Raw genomic sequence first — 8520 nt, 5'->3', positions numbered from 1 at the left:
ACAAAACACCCACAGCTAAAGAGCCCCCTGGGGGTTGAAGAAAAATCCACATATAAACCGGAAAATACAATAAATGAAAAAAAAAAAAATCTGAATGCTCTCTGGTATTGTTCAGGGGGCCGGACCAAATGTGGAGACGGCCCGCAGGCCGTAGTTTGGGGACCCCTGGTGTAGAATGAAGTCTGTTAAGGGAGAAATATTGGTAGGGTTTCATGGCCAGCTTCTGGTTAGAGAAGAATAGAAATGCAGGAGAAACAGAACACATAGTAGCTGAGCATTTGCGATGGAAAGAGGATTGATGTGTTTGACAGTGAAAAGACCAGAGACAGATTATTACCAACATAGAACAGCAGATCCACATTAAATTCATCTCCGTAGACACACATTAGAGTCAATTGAGTTGGGCATTTCAATACTGTTTCTAAATCACATACCTCCTGTCCCTAAAACATTTATTGAACATTACAAACAGCACAAGTATACCATGGGCCTCATGCATAAAGCATTCGTGCACACAAAAAATGTGCGGCCTCATATTTTACACACAAGTCGACATGTATAAAAATGAACTTTGTGTCAAAGTTTGCATAAATATACGCACACATTTTTGCTGGCGTGAAAATGTGTGGCAGCCACGCAAACTTTTTCTGTGGACAGTATCAAACTACAAAGCGTCAAAACTCACATAAATACAATGAAATCTGACAACTTTCGGTGTTACTTAGACCAAGAAGCACCAAATCGATGTTTTTCATGATTTTAATATTTTATTGTTTAAATGTACGCCAAGTTTTAGTGTGAAAACTGCGCATGAGGTCCCTGCTCTTGTTGCTTCTACCTTCCAGATTTCTCAGGTCTCTGGTTCTGCTCTGCATCCCCAGAACCAGAACCAAACATGGAGAAGCAGCATTCAAGCTTCTATGCACCACAAATCTGGAACAAACTTCCAGAAAACTGCAAAACAGCTGAAACATCGAGTTCTTTTAAATCTAGACTAAAAACTCAGCTATTATACAAATAAAATTTGATTGCTTGATACTTGTATACACCAAGTCCACACTGCTAGTCAGAAGAAACAGACTAAGTGGTTTGTATTCTTACTATTCACAACATCTTTATTTTGGCCTTTTCTCAAAAAAATATAATTAATCAATCCAACAACAAACAGCTTCTTGGGCTTCCATTGTAACTTTATTCTGAACAAAAATATTACAACAAAAAAACAAAAAAATAACACTACAACAATGCAGTTTGTCTTGAAAGCTTATAAAAGATGGACAGGTTCATTAAGCTTTTATACGTGGCAATCACTACAGTGGGTAGCTACAGAATTTAAAAACTGCTTTGTTCTGTGTGTTCTTGCTTACTAGCAATTTCATTAGTGTGTGACCCAGTACACTCCCACCAATTGGCTAACCCGTTTAAATGGAAGGAGACATTCCCTCCCTCCCCCATACACACATGACCAGCAGAGAGCTTATGATGTGGTCTGTAGGATAAAATTGATGGTGAGGAATTGGAAGAGAATAAAGGCAGAAAAGAAAACCAGTTGGTGGTAATTGGAAAAAGAAGAGTGGTGTGGGGTTTTCAGGCAGCCGTTTAGAGAGGCTCCTCATGATCAGGAGGTGACTGGACATCTACAGCCAAGTTGACTAGGGAGGCAGGAAGGAAGATACTTTGTGTGTCACATGGAAAGCATGACACACCAAGGTGTTGTGTTTGCAGGATTAAATCTTTTGAACTGATGCAAACAAGCCACTGAAACTTGTTTAATAGGTTAACTAATAGAGTCATTTTACTCATGCAAAGTGAGCTTACTTTGTTTTTACCAGTTTTCATTTCTTCTTTTCTCACAAACCTATGAAAGAGTCTTTAAAACATGCTAAATAGTATCTGGTTTATGAATGCTGAAGGTAGAACTAAAAGCTCTGCTAAAACTATTATTACTGCAATGTTTACAGAACAACTTTTACCATTCATTCCACAATCAGCTATAGTAGACCGCTGGCACAGTTTAAAAAGTATTTTATCAATTTATTATAAGAAATGTTATTACTTATAATAATTTAATCGTAGCTAGTGTAAAATGCAAGTACAGAAAAACTCAAATATATGGACATAAAGAATATAGCAGTGAAAAAATAGAAGAAAAGTCATAAATATACAAAAGGCAATATGTCTTATGGTGCTATAAACCAGTCAACATTGACTTTTTTATTCAGAAATAGTTTTACTATACCACATTTGTGCAATATCAGCACACAGTTACAAAGAGCAAAGCAATGCATGCCAGGGTGAATATAAGCTTTATTGCCTTCAACAGCTAAAATAATTTCAAGTGGAATAAAGATCCAATGGCAGCCAATGTTTTCAGACTGCTGACTATCTCAGCTTGGCTCATTTACTAAGATACAGCAACTTGCCAAATTCCACTAAAGTTGCCTCTCAGTCATCTTGTCAGATTTTAATTCAGAGATGCATCGACTTACAGGCATAGCTGTTTTTATTTATTTATTTTTTATTTTTAAAACACAACACATGCATAAAAACATATTTTTTGTAAGGACAGAAAAATACACAATTCTCCCTCCAGGTCTAATTTTTAATGCCATTGCACTGTACACAAGGCAACTTTCACCTCTTCAAGTAATTGGTTCTTACTCATTGTCAATAAAAGTACGAGAGGCTACTTTTGTATCTATGTAATACCTAATGGAAGAATAGTTTCAGTTTACAATAACTGTAAACAGTTTAGCACAGCAAGAGTTTCTATGTCTCGAATAAAACTACATTTAAGCTGGACTTTATTCAGAATGATGTCAAATATAGCTTGTTTATCATCAAAGAAAGAGGTACAGTTCTATATTAAAAGGGAAATATCATGTAGAATCAACTTTTTTTTGCTTTAAATGATGTTATTCTCTCATCACAAACAGACTTGGAATGTCATCTTTATTATTTCATGCATATTTGAGAAATCCTTTAATCTCCAAGGCAACCATTCAGCTGTCCAAAACGCCCGATTGGACGTAGCACTGCCTTCAAGACGCAGCTCTTCCTTGTAGCTGCACATTGCATGAAAAGTGGGATTTTCGATAGCTATTGACACCTATTGTTGCCGTGTGCCTAGAAGACCATCAGCAGGAGTTTTTTGTCAGAAAGGGAAATGGTAGGGAACTGCGAAGAACTAACAGAAACTGTGTGTCCGTGTTGCCCCATCATCCCTCTCCCCTTGGGCCTAGGAGAAGCTTTCATATTTAAAAGAAGTTGTTGGATGCCATGCAAATTCAAATCATCTATTGAGTCCTGGCCTTTCTGACTATTTTTCTGTTGTAGTTCACCCATTTTTCCTTCTGCTCACCTTAGGGGAGTAACCAAGTGTGCATCCCAAGTACAATTTTCAGGGTAAATCTGATGATACATTATAAGCATTGCATGTCTGTCGAGCTCATCCAAAATTGTGTGGTGGAATGTAGACACAGCCACCACTGTAGACATTTCCAAGAGAAATGTTTCTACACTTTACATAAAACACATCAGTTGTGCTACCATGTGACAAAGTTCCACTCATTTGCACATGTGAAATATTGGTCATTTTAGTACCATAGTCACATGTCCATGGCATACTAAGTTGTTGACTCTTCTGAAATTGCCTCCTAATCTGGTCTTTGTGATTAAATATTCCCGGTATTTAATCACTGTGTTTAAAGGGAGTACTGACTCAAAAAAGCCTGTATTTCAACATGTACTCCTTCAAGTGGAGATGTAAGTACATGTTGGTCTTGCAGTGCAATGGGCCCAACAGTTTAACACATTTTGAGAAGGCTGTAGGTATTGTTCAGCTATAGACGTATGCCATGAAGAAGTATAATTGGAGAAAGAATAGTCAAACAATGATCTGTCTTATCCGGTAAAATATATCTTACAGGTGTGTTAGGAACACTGAAAAACCTAGTTTTGGTTGAATTGATAATATAAAAGCAGAATATGCAGGATTACATACAATATACTTTTGTTGAACATGATCTTACTTTGACATTCCACCCATCTGTAGATTTATCAATACATAACTTAAATCAAAAATAACAAAAAAAAAAACATTTTCCAGAGTGGTTCATTGTACAAAAATTATTTTTGTGAACAATATTCAATATAAATGTTACTGTTCACTGATTGCTTTAAAGAGCCAGTATCTGGTCATATTGCAGTAACAGTATGTATTGAGTTTAAATTGAGTTGAAAGTATGCAATGCTTTCTGATAGAGTATAAGTATTTTTCTTCTTTTTTTAGGTTTTGTTAGCTAAGCAATAAATATAACTTAGACATGATAAATCATATTTGTTATATTCTGTATGAACTAAAAAAATGACAGCTCACAGTATTATTGAGTAAATAAACATCTACTCAATTAAAAGCATTTTAGTAATTAATTATAATAAAAATAAATTGTATTGTCACGTAATATTTTGAAAAACAAATCTAGAATTTATTGTTTCTGTCAACTTCCTGTTCACACTCTATTCAAGTTGGTGGCAGCAATGCACCCTTACAGTTAGTCAGGCAACTGCCATTAAACTCCAGGGGCCTCATGTATAAAGCCTGCGTATGCACAAAAAATATGCGGTGCTATACTTTATGCACAAGCCGGCATGTATAAAAATTAACGTGGCGTGACAATGTGCGTAACTATACGCAAACTTTTGACCTGCTAAAAATGTGCAGCAGCCACGCAAACTTTTTCAGTGGACAATAAACTACAAAGCATCAAAATTCACCTAAGTACACTGAAATCTGTGCATCATTATATGTCTGGTTCGATGCATGGAATACAACAGCCATTCTCCTGCTGGAGCTGCTGCCTAATGGCAGGTTCACAAAGAACATAGTGGGCTGCGAGTTAGTGTAGCTAGACAAACTGAAAATAAATTTCCTGCCATTCCTGTTGCAAAAAAAGGGTGGTGTTGAGCATCATAATGGTACATATGTTTCTGTGTGTGACATAGGAGCCAAATCCTGTCGCCAACATGGACGCAAAAGCTATAAATGGCTGAACAAAGTGAGAGTTCATCTATTAAAGTGACTAACCCTAACTGTCTAACCCTATATATAATATTCGAAAATATCGAATATTTTTGAATATTATATTCAATAATATTAAACTTCAATATTGAAGCTTATGAATACATAAAATAAAAACAGGAGTATAGAGATTTTTTTTATAAGTGTGACACTTATAAAAGTGAATATAATTTCAGATTATTAATTTTTTTCAAAGATTTAAAAAGTGAGCTATCATTGTTACAGGTGAGTTACAAGTATAGAACAGTACATGTTAGGGATGCAAAAATTTGAAAAATTTAGGTCGATATTGATATGCTGTATTAACACTTCTGTATTAACCAATCTTTTATACATTTAATAATCAAGTAAGGCACTTATTTAAAAAATCCATACTCCTGTTTTTAATTTATTTTTATATTCAGTCAACTTAATAGATGAACTCTCACTTTGCCCAGCCCTTTATAGTTTTTGTGTCCATGTTGGCGACGGGATTTGGCTCCTACATCAGACATAGAAATAAATTTATACACCCATCTGCTGCGAGCAGAATAGTAGTAAATTTATTTTCCAGTTTGTTCATAAACCAACCTTTACGCTAACCATAGCAGCCCACTGTGCTCTGTTTATCTGCTCCACCTGCATAAATACACCCGCCACAAACTTTACCGCTGGTCGCTCTGCACTAGGCAGTAGGTCAGGGAGGAAAAAGATTGTTGTACTCTATGCATCACACATTTTCTAATCATTCCTTTTAATAATGCCTATTGGTCCCCGTGGAAATAGTAAAAACTTGGACATCAAGGATATGGCATGTTATCCGCCCATTTCATAACCTGCTTTGGTACAAGCTACACACCATATGTTGCATTCTGTGTACACATTTTTTTTTTTATCAAGTGCTGCAACAATAAAATGAAATAAAAAAATTCTGTGCCTCATTTACGTTCCTCATATGAACATGTTGCAGATAATCAATATATAAATATATTTTAATACAGCACTGACTATATAAAAAATTATATATATATAATATAATCTCATAATATATAATAATAAAATCATTTATATAGCTATTTTCACCCTGTGGTTTGTACTATAAAGTACATAGTTTTGACTTAGCTTAACCAATTCTGGATTTTCCCATTTTCCCATTCAAATGCTCAGAAGCGAAGCCGGTGAGGCAGCAGCGAGCTGAGCCTCACCTGGGATTGTACAACCTCTCGCTAACTGCACTGGCTGCCATGCTGACAGCATGTTCGTCCTGTCTGTACGCCGGCAATAAAATGGCTAAAAAACATTTAATATATGGACTGATTTCCCATAATTTAGCTTATGTATATAATGTACAGTGTTTGTTTTTTTTGTCACCAACTGTGTGTGTATCGTGTTTTGTGTGCGGAGGAGCGATCAGAAACGGCAGAGAACAGACTCGAGGTGAGGCAGGCAATTCTCTTGCCTCATCGCTGGTGGCGCTCATGATCCCAGATATTGTGACTCCACAACTGCAGAGTAAGACACAGTGAGCTAGCCATGGAGCTAGCCATACAATAAATAAGTAAAGTACAGCGATTTGTTTTCTCCTCTCTTCCGACGTCAACATGACAGACTACATTTCTACACTTAAACAGTTTTCTTAAGTGGATTTTCAATTGAAGCAGGAGATAATAAATAAAGGAAGACCAACACCAGAGCTGAAAGTTTTGCTTCGAGACAGTTTGATGATTCTTAAACGGAGTAGAAAAGACATGCCGAGGATAGACTTGGCTTTGGATGAATGGATATTTTTGTGCAGAATTAGCGGTGCATGGATTTCATTGATAAGTAAAGGTAAGACAGCAATAAGATGTTTTTGTTTTTTTTTTTTATGAAATGTGCGTTTTGTGGGCTACAGATTGTATGTCTAAATAATTCAGTAAAGTAGAAGCGGTAGCTAATCTACCACAGCAATTATTTATTAATAAAATATTAAGCCTAAAACGTACCACAACAACATACTGAATATTCTGTTCTGTGTGCAAATTTCTTGAATGTGTTTTTTGGTGTTAAATCCTAAAACATGAAGTGGCATTGTTGTCAGTTGCTATGGCAACGAGTCTGTGTGCAGCGTGGAGAATACCTCTTTCCCTTTGCTGTGGATCATAGCACGAAATTAATACCTACATTTCAAAGTTTCACCGAGTTAACGCGGCTATGGATGACATGTAAAAGATTAGTCTTTTTGCCTCCCAGCGTAGCCCGGTGTATGTGGATTTTTCTTCAACCACCAGGGGGCTCTGTAGCAAGAAGTGAATCACTGGAAGTCAAAATTGGAAATAAAAGAAGGCGCCCATTAAAACGGAATTAGGTTTTAATAGGGAATTGAAATTTGAGAATGTTATTGATCAGTTAAATAGCATTGAGAGGAAAAATAAGATTTTTCCTTTTTTTTTTNGGTGTATGTGGATTTTTCTTCAACCACCAGGGGGCTCTTTAGCAAGAAGTGAATCACTGGAAGTCAAAATTGGAAATAAAAGAAGGCACCCATTAAAGCGGAATTAGGTTTTAATAGGGAATTGAAATTTGAGAATGTTATTGATCAGTTAAATAGCATTGAGAGGAAAAATAAGATTTTTCCTTTTTTTTTTTTTAATAATATTGGGATCATTATGAGAATTTGAGGTATAGATATTAGGATCCAATAGATGGCAGTAGTGCAACAATAATGGATGCAAGCTGCGTTGAAATCTAAAGAAGAAGCAGAAGAAGAAGAAAGCGCCCATTTTCATTTAGCACATGCTAGTAGCAGACACGAAGGATCAGCACTTTTACTGTTACCGTTCGGAAACTACCATCATCAGTTCAGTTAAATCTAAACTTGGCAACTTTTTCTTTTTCAACTGTAATAAATGTGATATTCAATTGACCTGTTATGACTCAAATTTTGGGTATCTGCCCTCCTGTGCTGCGTTCTGCATCGTTGTGGAAAACCTAGAGCGGCAGAGATATCTGCGGCTTATAGCCCGGTGCGACTTATATGTGTATGTTTACTGTTTGTTTTTTTTTTTGTTTTTTTGATAGATGGATAGATTCCCTTCTCATCGTTCACAGGTGGTCTCCCTCATCCTCTGAGCTCGGGTCCTCTACCCCAATGCTTGTCCCCAATGATGGTACCTCCAGCACCTCGTCCTCTTTTCCTCATTGTCTGAGGACAACGTCTGTTGAGGCCTTGTCCTTGATCCATTTATGGATCTTTGATGTTTCATCCTGGTCAGTAGCTCTCACACTCACTAGTCCTCTGCCTCCTTCCTTACAGGTTGTGGAGAGTATCAGGGTGCTGGATTTGTGGTGGAACCCTTCATGCATGGTTAGTAGCTTCCGAGTCTTAACATCCGAGTCTTTATCTCCTCCTTTGGCCAGCTAATTATTCCTGCAGGGTATCCGATTACTGGTAAGGCATAGCCGTTTACCGCGCGGATCTT

The sequence above is a fragment of the Poecilia formosa genome, unplaced genomic scaffold (assembly GCF_000485575.1).
Source record: "Poecilia formosa unplaced genomic scaffold, Poecilia_formosa-5.1.2 Scaffold663, whole genome shotgun sequence".
In the NCBI taxonomy this organism is placed as follows: domain Eukaryota; kingdom Metazoa; phylum Chordata; class Actinopteri; order Cyprinodontiformes; family Poeciliidae; genus Poecilia; species Poecilia formosa.
Note: the sequence above shows the minus strand (reverse complement) of the source record.